General features: G+C 59.4%; 1 long non-coding RNA gene across 1 annotated transcript; it reads right to left on the bottom strand.

Moving 5' to 3' along the window:
• Window positions 1–236: 236 nt before the first annotated feature.
• LOC107181427 lies at window positions 237–12,962 on the bottom strand. Its single transcript, XR_001512128.1, has 3 exons — window positions 12,952–12,962; window positions 3,631–3,632; window positions 237–261 (listed from the first exon to the last, which is right to left on the bottom strand). It is a non-coding gene; the product is annotated as an uncharacterized LOC107181427 (long non-coding RNA).
• Window positions 12,963–14,640: the final 1,678 nt, after the last annotated feature.

The raw sequence follows: 14,640 nt of genomic DNA on the forward strand, positions 1-14,640 counted from the left end.
GGAACACACGCCCACCAGACCTTTGCCACATGGGATTCCAAGGCGGAGCCGCTCCTCACTCTAGGCTCTGAGGTCTGCCTCCCTCTTGCTGGGGGTGGAGGTCCCGCATCCCCCATCTCTGGTGCACCCCTCAGGCCCTCCAGCCTGGGTTGGGGTCACAGGGACCTGGAGCTGCCGGGAGGCAGGGGAGCTCGCCCCCTTGCCCATCCTGCTTCCCGGTGGGCATCTGACGCATCGATGGTTCCACCTCCGTGAGGATGGCTCACACGGGCGCCTCAGCCCCCTTGTCTGTCCTGAAAAGGGACAGGCCCCGTGCTCTTCTGTGGGTCCAACAGCGACCAGGCTGAGTGCTGAGAAACCATGGTTCAGACGGGTCTCCGGGCCCGGCTGCCTGCAGCCACCCTGGTTACCCCTGGGGTGAGACGAGGGACGTTCCTGCCAGTGGGCGGCCTGGCGGGAGGGGTGCCAGCCGAGTCCCGCTGTCCTGCAGCGCTGGGACCTCCCCGCCACCTTCTTCCACGTGACCTGGCTCTGCCCGCCGTCCTGATCGCCTCCCGCGTGGCTCCAGCCTCTAGGCTTCCTGTGAGGGCCCCACGCGCGCCCACGGCCAAGAGGGCATTGGCGGCAGTTCACCGAGTCATGAGAAACCATCAGGCTGCCCGGCCGACTGCTCAGGGCTGAGCGTCGACCTGTGACCCAGGAGGTCACCGTTCCGTCCCGGTCAGGGCACAGGCCCGGGTTACGGGCCCATCCCGTGTGGGCGTGCAGGAGCAGGTGAGCCATGATTCTTCTCATCACGGATGCTTCTCTCTCTCTTCCCCCCTTCCTCTCTGGCATCAATACAAATATTTTTTTAATTTTAAGTTAAAAATTAAAATAAAATCATCCCAAGGGTTAAACGCCCAGCACAGGATGGCGGTGGCTGCGACGGGAGCGGAAGGCCGGCATTCACCCTGAGGACACGCAGGCTGCAGGGGAGCACAGCCCACGCCAGCTGCTGGCTCAGCCCGAGGCCAGGGCCGGGCGGCGAGTGCAACCACGTGGCTCGCTGTCTCTCACTCGCAGGCCTGGAGCTGTCCCCTCCGGCAGCCCTCTGCGGCCGGGAGGACAGAGGAGACATTCAATGTCCCCAGCTCCCTCCTCGTGGCCCGACAGGCGTGGGCTGGTGTCTCCCCATCAGCTGAGCCAAGCGGCATCACGTTAGTGGGAGGCCGGGACCCAGGGCTCCGGAGCGGCCTGCAGAGACGAGCGCCCCCCCCGCAGGCTGCCCGGCGCCCTGTCCATTCTTATATTTACTGTTCCTTCAAGCACTTCATCCAGCTGTCTGTCTGTCGGTGCCGCCCGTTATAAAATTTTTAATCCTTATTTATAGACTGACCTTAATAAACTCTCCCAGGTCCCGAGGGTTTGTCACTGTCACGGATGAAAACATGATTAACGGCGGGTGGTTGACGGGGACAATGGCCGTCCTTTAAGCTCCGGCGGAACTCGCCGGGAAGAGGGGCCTGGGTCGAAGAGGTCAGAGGTCGGGTGGTGGCCCCTGAGGAACACCCTTTCCCGTGCTCACAGCCAGCCACGCCCGCGGCCAGGGGAGCCGGCCCCGGACTGTCCCCAGCTCTCCAGCCACCGGAACCCACAGCCCAGCCCTGGCCATTTGTGTAAATAAAGACAAATACGTGGAGGGGGAGGCAGCGGGAGGGAGGAGGGCCTGATGCCCCCCACGGGGGAGCTGGGGGGAGGCACGGGGGGCCAACCGGCCAGGCCGGGACCCGGGCGGCCCGTCACCGAGGCCCCTCGATGAGCTGCCGCAGCCAGGCTATCCCGGCCTTAACAGAAAGAATCCTTGGAAGGAAAAGAAGCAGGAACCGGGAGAAAGCCGAGGTGGGATCTGCGGCTCCGGCTCCGGGGTGAGGGGGGGCCATGCCGATGGGCGCAGCACCTGCCCCCCACAGAAACGGCCATTTTCATCTCCTTCAAAACCGGAAGCAACGAAAATGAACACACCAGGGAAGGCCACCTTGTAACAGATCCAGCAGGTGTTGTCCTGATATCAACGCAGCCCAGCATGAACTTTAAAATGTGTCATCCCCACTGATGTGCGTGTTCACGTGTCTGAAAGGACAGCTGCTGGGGGAGGCAGAGGCCCACAGGGCGAGCACCGAGGCCCATGCGAGTCCCACGCGGCTGCTGGCCCAGCCTCCAGGCAGCGTTGCCCACACCTGGTCGTCTTCCAACACGGGCACCCCCACCCCCCGCCCCGCCCGGAGCTTTGTGAAAGGCCCCCGTTGGCCCTGGCCTGTGTGGCTCAGTGGATAGAGCGTCCGCCTGTGGACTGCAGGGTCCCAGGTTCGATTCCAGTCAAAGTCCCGTCCGTCCCTTGGCTGCAGGCTGATTCCAGCCCTGGGCGGGGCGTGTGCAGAAAGCAATCAGGGGACGTGTCTCTCTCATATCACCGTTTCTCTCTCTCTCCCCATCCCTTCCACTCTCGCTAAAAATCAACGGGAAAATATCCGCGGATGAGGTTTAACAGAAAAGAGAGGAGGCGCCCTTTGGCCTCCTGGCCTTGCCCGGCTCCCTGGCGTGACAGACGGTCCAGAGGCAGGAAAGCAGCGCCTCCTGGGATGAATCAAGGCTGCGCCTGAGGCATCTGCCTGTGACGCCCTGGGCACGGCCGTCAGAGACCTCAGTCCCGGGTTCGAACGGGAAACAGGCTGAGTCCTTTCTGTTGGCGGAGGACGAACCTGCTTGACATACACATTTTTGTTTCCTCCCGGCTCAGGGCGATTATTTGGCAGAGAATCTCGAATACGTCGATTTTCCTCTCGGAAGAGGCCTGCGTGCTGGGTGACGTGGCTTGGGGTCCCCAGGCTGAGCCGGGACTGAGCGCCGCGGCTTTCCCCAGCACGTGGCCCCTGGCCGCGCCGAGTCCTCCCGGCCGCCGGCGCCGTCGAGGTAAATCACGCCGCGGCCCCATTAACGTCCCCTGTTGTTGCAGGGTGGTAATTTTGACGGCAAAATAAGCCACCAAACTGCATATGCGATGGGGTGACGTGTAATTTCAACTTCATCCGGAGCACGACTTTTGAGACATCGTCGCCCGCGGGAGCAAGCCATAAAGCAAGGATGCACGGGCATGTGTCAGCGCGAGGGCCTCCCTAAATTACGCGGCGGCGCCGATTAATCCCCGTAATAGATTCCGGTCATGAGTGAGGTGCTCGCAGCCCAACCGGCGCTCCTGGGGCGACATCACTCACGGCAATGAACTGCGGGCGCTCTGACAGCCTGGAAAAATGCCCCCACTTTTCAAACTGTACAAATGGTGGTTGGACACAGTAACTCAAAACTGGACACTTCATTTCAAGTTTAAAGCTAGTGGCCCAGCCACAAACCATTACTCCATCTTCTTTATTTGTGGCCCATGGTTTTGTACTCTTTAAGAATCAAATAAATACTGGTGTAATGGTTAGCAACTGCCAGTTCAACGAAAAATACTGCGAAATTCACCAATAAGTCTTTTTCCCACACACACAAATTTATGCCCCGAGAACAGAGCCCGTTCCCGCCACGGGGCCTGGGCAGTTTTTAATGTAGAGGGAGACTCGCTTTAGTGATAAGAGTTTAAACCTGAACTCCTTTTTCCTTTCCTCTCGCTCATAGATCTCGCGCTGGGAACAGAAGGAGGTAAACGATCAATATATGTAAGTGGAGGCCCATTAACTTGAGCCCGTTCGCTGCTGGGCAGGGACCAGGCCGGACCTCCCCAGCCCGGTCCAGCCCGACAGGCTCCTGGCACCCAGTGGCCCCGGGAGTGCCCAGCTTGGCAGTGGCTGGCGGCTTCCTGGGCGTCCAGAGCTCGCGAGTCCCAGTCGGCAACTACATATTGTCTATGCTGCTGCCATTGATAAAAGTATCTCCCAGCCCTGGCTGGTGTGGCTCAGCGGATAGAGTGTTGGCCTGCGGACTGAAGGGTCCTGGGTTCGATTCCCAGTCAGGAACACATGCCTGGGTTGTGGGCTTGAGGGGCATGCAGGAGGTAGCTAATCAATGATTCTCTCTCATCATTGATGTTTCTATCTCTCTCTCCCTTTCCCTTCCTCTCTGAAATCAATAAAAACGTATTTAAAAAAAATACCTCCCAATTTCAGAGTGTTTTTTCTTTTTTACTGTTTAAACAGCTTTATTGAGATATAACTCGCCCACTTAAAGTGCACAATTCATGGGTTTAATAAATCAACAAGCATGTGCCACCATCACCACAGTCAGTTTTTAAAGTATATATTTTTTATTCATTGGTTTGAGAGAGACAGAGAGAGAAACATCAATTTGCTCTTCCACGTACTGACGCTTTCATGGGCTGCTTCTTGTATGTGCCCTGACCAGGGATCGAACCTGCAACCTTGCCTCATGGGGATGGCCCTTAACCAGCTGAGCTACCAGGCCAGGGCCACCACAGTCACGTTCAGAACATGATGAAGCCCCTGCCCATAGCGGTCGCCCCCAGTTCTCCTCCACCCCAGCCCTGGACAACCACTCACCTCCTTTGTGTGTCTGTCCATTCGCCCCGTCGGGATGTTTCATGGAAATGGAACCAACCAGCATGTGGTCCTTTGTGACCAGCTCCTTCCATTCTCCTTCCTTCCTTCCTTCCTTCCTTTCTTCCTTTCTTCCTCACCCGAGGATATTTTTTTTATTGATTTTTAGTGAGACTGGAAGGGAGAGAGAAGGAAAGACAGAGAGAAATATCAATGTGAGAGAAACACGTCGATTGGTTGCCTCCTGCACGTGCCCCTGACCACGGCCCAGGTCAGGGAGGAGCCTGTAACTGAAGTACTTGCCCTTGACCGGAATTGAACCTGGGACCCTTCAGTCCGCAGGCCAGCACTCTATCCACTGAGCCAACCGCTAGGGCTCAGCATAATGGTTCTAAGGGTGGTTCATGTGGCGTGTATCGGCGCTTCCTCCCTTTTCATGGCTGCGTGATATTCCACTGTAGGGCTGTACCGCATGGTATTCATCCATTCATCCGTGGATGGGCCAGCTGCCTCCCAAGTCCCCAGCCCACATGTCTGTGCGGGCCTCGAGGTCTGTGTTACAGAGCGAGCGCCGCACCAGGTGCTGCTAGTTCCTGCTTGGTTGACAGGCGGGAGCACCACGCAAGCTTGCCTGGGACAACAGCTCAGAACGTGGCTTCCTGTTCAAGGACCTGTCTTCCAGGTGAGACTGATGCGCCTGCACGGGGCCAGCCCAGTGGCCTGGGCCACGGAAGTCCCTCTCAAAGAGCAAGGGAAGCAGCCTGACTGTGTGTTCTTTTTAAAAAAGATTTCTTTATCGATTTCAGAAAGAGAGAGCGAGAGCGAGAGCAACATCCATGATGAGAGAGAATCACGGATATCGGCCGCCTCCTGCACGCCCCCCCACTGGGGATCGAGCCCACAACCCGGGCCTGTGCTCTGACCGGGAATCGAACTGTGACCTCCTGGTTCATAGGCCGATGCTCAGCCCCTGAGCCCCGCCGGCCGGGCTGGACTGTGTGTTCTTTACAGAGGCGGCCGCGGGGCAGGCAGGGAAGCACGTGGCAGCCCACCGCGTGGACAGCTGCGGAACGCACAGCTTTGGGGTCGGCAGCTCCCCCCACCCCCACCTTTGGCGGGGAGGTGGGCTGTGATGAGGTGGCTGCTCTCAGGGCAGACGTTCCCATCGGGAGGCTGAGCAAGACCAGGAGGGGCTATCCCGACAAGGAAGCCACGGCGGACGCTGGGCACCGTGGCCCTGCCTCCCCGTCCGGGCAGAGCGAGCTGGGAAGTCGTGCCCTGGGCATAGGCTGTGCGGTCCTGCCTGGGGCCATTCTCCCCGTCTCCCCCGTGGACAGAGCCTGGAGGACACCCAGGCACCAGCAGGCCAGCCAAGGACTACATTTCCCAGCCCCCCTTCTGCAAGGACTGGTCAGTGAGAAAGCAAACGCGGCAGGGCGAGGATTATGGGAAATCTCTCCTTGAAGCAAACAAGCTCCTCATTAAGACAACTGTCCAGCATAAAGGGAGGTAGAGAGACTGGGATAATGAAGACCCAGAAACCCCTCCCCACATTTAATCGGTAAGATTTTGCCATGTTCACCCCCTCCCCAAAGAAACAATGAAAAAGAATTAGACATATGTTCGGATGCATCTCCAAAACAGGGCATTTTCTTATACATCCCATCCCACCACCTAGCGAAATCAGTGACGATTCCTTGGTACAGCAGAGCCGGCCCGGTGTGAGCTGGAGCCTCTGACTCGGACAGAACCGGCCGTCCTTTGGGTTCTGGGGGCCGTTTGTCTGTCTGTTTTCCTAAACCCGGAGAGAGGGGCGGGAGCTCAGCGGCCACCTGGGGACTCGGAGGTCCGTCCCCCTCGACAGAGCCAGACACGGCCAAGGAGAAAGGGAGGGAGGTCGCCAGGCGAGAAAAACAAGCAAAAAGCCCTCAACGAACAAAAGAAGATGCCAAAGAGTGAAAACAAAGCAATCGAACACCCCCTCTCCCCAAAGACCGGGTGAATCTGAACCTCAGATAAACAGAAATAGCGGGTTCAGGCCCGCGGGCGGCTCAGTGGTGAGCGCCGACCTCTGAACCAGGAGTCACGGTTGGATTCCCGGTCAGAGCACGTGCCCGGGTTATGGGCTCGATCCCCAGTGGGGGGCATGCAGGAGGCAACCTATCAATGTTTCTATCTCATTATTGATGTTTTTATCTCTCTCTCTTCCTTCCTCTCTAAAATCAATAAAAACATATTTTAAAAAACACAGGTTCAGCCGAAACTGGTTTGGCTCGGTGGATAGAGCGTCGGGCTGCGGACTGAAAGGTCCCAGGTTCCATTCCGGTCAAGGGCATGTACCTTGGTTGCAGGCACATCCCCAGTAGGGGGCGTGCAGGAGGCAGCTGGTCAATGTTTCTCTCTCATCGATGTTTCTAACTCTCTATCTCTCTCCCTTCCTCTCTGTGAAAAATCAATAAAATATATTTAAAAACAAAACAAAACAAAACAAAAAAACACAGGTTCAGTGTAAGCAGGTCTCATGCAATATCTGGGACACACTTACACTTAAACCTCATTCACTGCTTACCCACGTTCACATCTAACTGGCATCCTGCTCGTTGTCGGCAACCACGTGATGGGCCTGGGCCTGGTGCCTGGGGAGCTGCCTACCTTCCCGCCCTGCCTGACGGAGGTCACACCCCTTCACCCGCAGACCCCGGCCCTCCTGGCAGCAGCATGGCAGCTGCCAACCAGCACGGCCGCAGGCCTCGGCGCGGGAGCCAGCTACCGGAGCCGCCGCGGGCCGATGGGCCAGGCGTCCTGGGCCCTGTGACGGGCACGGGGAGGATTCGTCTCCCAGCCTCGGCTCCCTCTCCGTCCCCTGGCCACTGCCCCCCACCCAGCTGTGGCTGTGGCCACAGCCAGCCCGGGAGGGAGAAGGGTGCTGGGCAGCGGGATCGCAGCCTCATGGTGGGTGTGGTGACCCTGACGGCCGTGGGAGGGGGTGGGGTCCCTCCGCTGGGGACAGGCGAGGACAGGGCCGGAGGGTGCCCTGGGTGGACAGCCCTGACCTGCTGGACGGCCTGTTCTTTACTAATGAGGCCGAGGGGACAAGCACCCCCGACAGACAGCGCACGAGCGGGGAGAGGCCAGGCCTGCGATCTGAACCCAGGGCCCGTCCCCCCTTCCTCCCCTTGGGGCCCACCTTCACCCCAGCCCTCCCTGAACGCACTGGCTCTCCCCGACACCTGGCCTGGCCACAGCTGAGCTGCCCGGCCCCAGCAGCACCGGGTGCGCGTGTGCGCGGCGGGCATCACCCTTCACGGGCGCCAAGGTGAGGTGCGGTTCCACCTCGGCGGGAACCGGGACGAAGAGGCAAGACAGATGGCAGCGCTCGTGTATGCTAATCCCGACCAGCGGACCAGGAAATGGCCGGTCGTTTGCCGCCATCCAGCCTCCAGACGCCGCCTGAGCACTCGCTCTTTAATGCCGCCCCCTGTGCGGCTCCTCGGAGGGCGCCCCGCCAATTTCCAGAGCCGTGATGGGGTGCGGGTCCTCACGGGAGCCCCCCCCCCACTTCCGATGACCTACATCCCAGCACCCACCGGGTGCCCTTGGCAAGGGCCCAGCCGTCCTCTGCCTCTGTGCCTCCCGGGCCCCTCTCAGGGCTGTGCCAGGAAGGCGCGGGGGGGGGGGGGGGAGGGACAGAGAGGCAGGGCCAGCGGGGAGGCAGGACCAGGGCGGGGCTGCTTCAACAGCATCATTTGGATGCCCTGCCGGCTCCCAGCCCCACGTGGCCCCTCTCCCCGGCGGCCTGGTGTTCACAGAGCTCAGTTCTCAGATTTCGTGACTGGGGCCACCTCCTTGGTGGCCCCTCAACCCCTCAAGTCCAAGCCTGGCAGCCCCAGACTCTGGGCCCGAGTCCAGTCCTCCTGGGCCTTCCCCTGACCACCAGCCACACAGCTCACTGCCCTGTGCTGTGGGGAGGCCCCTCGTGGACACGCTCCCCTCACCGGGACCACAGGGGACGCGGCTCTGAGCCCTAATATAAGAACCAGGCCCGTTGGCCCCGGCCGTGTGGCTCAGGGGTCAAGTGCTGGCCTGTGACTGGAGGGTCCCAGGTTTGATTCCGGTGAGGGCACCGGCCCGGGTGGTGGCTCGATCCCCAGTGGGGGGCGGGCAGGAGGCCGCTGATCCATGATTCTCTCTCATCATGGATGTCTCCCTCTCTCCCTCTCCCTTCCTCTCTGAAATCAATACAAATATATTTTTAAAAATCTTAAAAATGAACAAAAAGAACGTGTGCCTTGGGCCTGGGGACCCCGAGATACCGCCTGGCACACGGAGGCCCCCATCGCTGCCGAGGGGGGAAACTGCTGTGGAAAAAGCCGCCTTTCGGTGGGTCAGCCTCACGCAGCCTCCTTCCCAGTGAGCGGGGCAGACGGAGCGGCGTGAAGGGGGCTCGTCCTGAGCCTGCAGCATCCATCTTCGCGCTCATTACAGGGAAGCACTCGGGTTTTCTGCCAGGCTGTCCCTGCAGGTGCATCTCCGACGAGGCGGGCAGGGGGTCAGGTGTTCGTTTAGAGCTATCGAAGCAACTTTTCCTTTCCCCGCAAAACACTGTGTGATGGCTCACTCCGCGGGCCATTCTCTGTGGCTGATTTTCACAACATGGTCCTACAAAGTGTCATTTTTTTGCAAAATTCTCCAAAGGCTTCGTGCACTTTCACGAGGGCATATCTTACCCCAGGCGTCCGATCACGGCCCACTGCGTGCCTGCGGGGTCGTCTCCCTCGCCTGTTTGTTTTTTTCCTTCAAATCAAGAACGGCCAGACCCCGTCGGTCCGTGCCTTGGCAGAGAATTCAAATCCTTCTCCGGCATCATCTTCACGACTGCGGGGCATCACGCGTTTTTGCACCATTGGTGGCACCACTTTGCATCTGTTTATACTTTGCACTTGACTGATGTGGGTTTGTATTGGTGAGGAGAGACGGGCACGAGAGGTTAGTAGAAAAGGGCGTTTGGGCCCGGCCAGGGTAGCTCAGGTAGGTCCAGCGTGGACCTAGGAACCAGGAGGTCAGGGTTCGATTCCCGGTCAGGGCACAGCCCGGGGTTGTGGGCTCCATCCCCAGTGTGGGGCGTGCAGGAGGCAGCCGATCCATGATTCTCTCTCATCCTTGATGGTTCTATCTCTCTCTCCCTCTCCCTTCCTCTCTGAAATCCATAAAAATATATTTTTTTACAAAAGGACATTTGGGGCACTGCTTCTATGGGCATAGTGTTAGGTGATTCCCGTTGCCCTGAGGAAACTACGTGAGCAGGGGACGCAGGGGCTGAATTCTAGCACTGTAAGGGCGGGAGCGGGGGTCTCCTGTTATGTATCCAGGTCTTTCTTCTGACGAAGCCGCGAGGCAATGAGTGCCATGCGGGGCTGTCCCCCTGGCTCCTGGACCGGGTCTGGGACTCCACCCGACAGGACCGGAGCCTCTGACAGGACTCAGCCCAAGGCAAACCCAGCAGAACTCTAGCACAAAGGCTCCTAACTTTTATTTTTTAATACACACACACACACACACACACACACACACACATATGTAATTTCAGAGAGGAGGGAGAGGAAGAGGGAGATAGAAACATCAGTGATGAGAGGGAACCATTGATCGGCTGCCTCCTGCACGTCCCCCACTGGGGATCAAGCCTTCAACCCAGGCCTGTGCCCTGACCGGGAATCAAACTGTGACCTCCTGGTTCTTAGGTCGACGCTCCGCCGCTGAGCCACGCTGGCCGGGCCCAAAAAGAGCTCCCACCTTAAACAGAGCCTCCTTAATGGGGTTCTCGTGGCCGTCTCTTCCCCGGGGGTGCAGGATAAAGCTGCCATGTCCCGGAGACCTTGGGCTGCGGGCTCAAGGAGTGGGGGGACCGGCACTTGGGGACCCATTTCACGAAGCACCAGTGTCTCAGAATAGCAGGACCCGTAAAATGTACCGTGTGCTCCCCATGTGCGGGTAGGTGGCTGCAAGACGTGGAAAGACGCCCTTTTCCAGGCCGAACGAGGGGTGAACTGCGAGTGGAGATCTGAGCTCGGGCGGTGGGACTCAGACCTCCTCCCATAACCATCGTCCTGGAATCACCTGGCATTGCCCTCGGGCTGCACTGTCCGAAGTGGGGGAGGGTGCAGAATGGGTGTGACTGGATCTCCCAGCCCCACGAAGAAATAACCTCCAAACCTAACCGCCAAGGGCAGGACACACCGGTCTCCTAGACCCACCCGTGTGCCTGATGTGTAACTAGGAACCCGTTCGGAAAGTTCTGGCAAAAGTCAAGGAACGGCTGTGTGCTCAGAGAGGCGACCGCAGGGAAGCTGGTGCTGCCGCCTCGCACGCGCCCGAGCGCTTCTCAAAGCCGCCTCCTCCCTGGAAGGAATAAAGGACTCCCTGAGCAGGCTGGATGCAGCGCCCCGTCCCCGGCTCTCCCACAGCCCCTGGAAAGTCACTTTTTGGGGGGCTCCTTATCCCTCCCCAGCTCCTCCGCTCATTTGCCTGTGAAAGGGGAGTTCATTAAGCCCTTTCTTATTTCCCAGGGCCATTGTCACCCTGTGAGAGGCCCCCAGGCACCTGGGCCTGGAGAAGGCACAGCCTCTAAGACAATGGCCTCCTCCTGCAGGAAAGCAGCCAGAGGCGGCTTTGGAGCCGGGTCCAATCTGTGCTTTGTGGGGACATTTGTTACTCGGTAATTAGAGGCTCAGCCACGTCTTTAAAGAAACACTGTTTGCCAGTATAACGTGTGATCCAGTCACGGTGTTTCCATCAAAGGCAGCAATTACATGCATTAGGCCGGACTGGCATGACGGGAGGAAATTAAGTGGGAAGTGAATAAACCGCCTCCCTCCCCATCTCTTTCCATTTAGAAGCTGAAATCCTGGTGAGCCGCCCGGCAAACCCACGGTGAACCTGGAAAATAAAGCCCTCCTTAACCTTTCGGAGTGACGGCCCTGCTGACATGCCAGGGACAGCGCGTCCCTGCACTTTTCAAATAAAGGGCTTTCTTCTGCCTGAATTTCCTACACGCGCTTCACACGCGCTGGAGGCCGCCGGCTCTTTGGGGCGGATTGGCTGTTCTCTGTGCAAGTGAATTCATAGTTTTGTTCTCCAAAACTCACGGCCAGGCGTAAGCCAGCCGTTTCGGAGAAACAAGGCCGTTTGCCTATTTTTAATGACCCCTTTCCCTATTCATCGAGGTTTCCTGCACATCTGTCAGTGAAGGCCTCACGGAGGTAGAAACGGTCAGGAAAAGAGCCCCGGCCGCTGGAACCCACTGGCCACTGGGAGGAGCGTGCTCTGGAAAAGACTAAGTGTGTGTGTGTGCGTGTGTGTATGTGTGCATGTGCGTGTATGCGTGTGTGGTATGCGAGCATGTGTACGTGCACATGCGTGAGTGCATGTGTGTGTGCGTGCATATGTGGCATGTACCTGTATGTGTGCCTGTGTGTGTGTGCCTGCGTGTGTGTGTCCTCCAGGCAGATGCTCTGTGTTGCCACCCCACCCCCTGGACTAAAAGTCCTTCTTGAGAAATGTCCTTGCAATGCCTCAAAGGGCTCGATGATTTCAATTTTACTCCCCAGAGCGCCAGCACCAGACAGTCCCGGCAGAGGAGGTGGAAACGCGCCACCCCCTCCAGCACCCCGCTCGGCCGCTGTTCTGAGGAAATGACACCGGCCGCAGAAACCCATCGGGGACCCCATTCCCGTGATTGGACACGCACGGTGGCGGCGAGAGTCATTATCTCTAAATTGACTGACCCGAATGTCATGCAGATCGTCCCAGAGCGGGAGCCACCTGGGCGCGGGCTCAGCGTCTCCTGCTCCCTGCATAGCGGCAGCCGCGAGGCCGCCTCCAGCCGCCGGCCGGGCACTTGCCCTTGGTGGGCAGGCGCTGCCCTGTGCGCGAACGTGGGCTCCAGAAGTTTCTCACGTGGCGTCTGACCTGCTTGTGGGCTGTTGGTCTGACTGAGGAGACAAAACATGGACCAAGAGCCCCCGCGGTGGACTCCGCCGGCGACAACTGTGACAGTCACGAGCGGCTGTGTCCGGGCTCTTCTGCGGGCGCACAGGCGTCGCACCCCTCGCTCCACACAGCGGGCCTCCAGGGGCCTTAGTGCTGTCAGCATGTCCATTTTATAGTGGAAGAAAAAGGCCTTCCAGAGGTCACGTAGCCCCCCTCCTGCCCCGGCTGCACAGGGAAGATGGGGGAGTGGATTCCAGACCCCGCAGTCTGACCCTGAAGCCCAGGCTGCTGCTATGAGGTCACGGGAGCTCTAACCACGGAGCTCACCAGCCAGGGCAAAGTCACTGTTTTCTTTCAACAGCTTTTAGCGAGGAGGCCATATGTTGGAGAAAACACTTAGTAACGTCACTGACGTCACTATCACGTCTACAACGACAGGCTTCACACTGAAACCCGTCACCACTTGCAAACAGGGCTGGCGAGCGATGAGCGTGCGGTAACCGGTGGTGTCTGAACACCTGCGGCCGATGGAGGCTCCCACGTGCGCGGCCACGCCCCGCCTGGGCACGTGATCGCCAGGTGACCGGTGAGTGCACGCACCCACCACTCCTATTCCGTGTGAGTTTAAAATGCCAGTGACACACACAGAACTTCCCCGTGAAATCCAGCGTTTCATACAGACTCAATTTCAACCACACAAGCGAGTCTCTGTAAGTGAAAACAGGCAAACTCACTCGCTGTCGATGTTTTAACATCCACGAGCGGAAGCCTCCTTGGTTCTAAGACGGACGCGGGCTTCGCGGTGCCCCTCACCCGAACGAGTTCCCACCCGGGCTCCCCAGGGCGAGCTGCTTCTGAGCTACTCACTAGTCACTAGGGAGCCCGCGGGGGCACGCCTCCTTCCGGGGGGACCCAGCCGGTGCCACGTGGGCTGGTCGCAGTGTCTCCCCACACTCGTGTCCCCCTGGACTGCGCATGTGACCTCACTTGGAAACGTGCGCTTCGCTGTGACCAGGCCAAGAGGAGGCCGCCCTGGGCCTGAGTCCCAGGAGGGTCCTTAGAAGAAGAGGGGAAGTTGGATGCAGACATTCACGAGGGAAGGCGGCCAGTGATGATGGAGGCGGAGGTGGGGGCTGTGCTGTGTGAGCCAAGACCCTCCGAGGTTGCTGGTGGCCACCAGCCACCCCAGGAGGCTGAGGAAGACCCTCCCAGACCCCCGGGGAGCCGAGCCCCCACCTGGACCGCCCACTTCTGGCATCAGAGCTCCTTACATTTTTATTTACGTCATCCTCGCCCCAGGACACTTTCCCGTTAGTTTTGAGAGAGAGAGGGAAAGACAGAGAGAAACACACCGATCGGCTGCCTCCTGCACTGGACCCAACCAGGGCCCAGGCGGGGAGGAGCCTGCAACCGAGGTACCTGCCCTGGACCGGGGTCGAACCTGGGACCCTTCTGTCCCCAGACCGACGCTCACCACTGAGCCACACCGGCCTGGCTGGCCTCAGAGCTCTGAGAGAAGGCGTTTCTGTTGTGTAAAGTGGCAGTAATAGCATGTGGTCGCAGCAGCCCCGGACGCAGATGCCCGAGCCAGCACCTGCCCCTCCGCAGCCCTGGCCCTTGTTCTGGTGACTGCCCTCCTCCCACCACCCCAGCGGTCCTGACGATCACAGGGCTGGTTCTGGAATGCTGTGGCCCAGACCCAGGGGAGGAGAGGGACACCTGCTTCCCCGCCCCAGACCCTCCTCTTCCCCGGGACGTTGCCGTGTGTCGCTACGGCCGGGCCACAGCCTAGGACGTGGGGGCGGGGCAGACAGGGCAGCGCCCGGGCCGATGACCCTGAGCTGCCCCCCCACCTCCCTGCTGCCCGAGGCCCCGGGACCGCGTGGAGCTGAGGGAGGGGCTGGAACGAGCCTGTACCTGCCCTGTCCAGGCTCACCACCTGCAGAGCCACCGAGTGTGCGAGTCTGTACAGTCCTCCCCCCCCCCCCCCCCCCCCGGCCCCGCTGATTCTCCGAAACGATGCCTCAGTGTCCCCAGCAGCTCCCAGCGGCCCTGCTGGACTGCAGGCAGCGAGTGAGAGAGGAAAACATTTACCAAACAGTGTTTTAGGTGAAAGCACTTC

Source organism: Myotis davidii, unplaced genomic scaffold (genome assembly GCF_000327345.1).
Source record: "Myotis davidii unplaced genomic scaffold, ASM32734v1 scaffold72, whole genome shotgun sequence".
NCBI lineage: Eukaryota > Metazoa > Chordata > Mammalia > Chiroptera > Vespertilionidae > Myotis > Myotis davidii.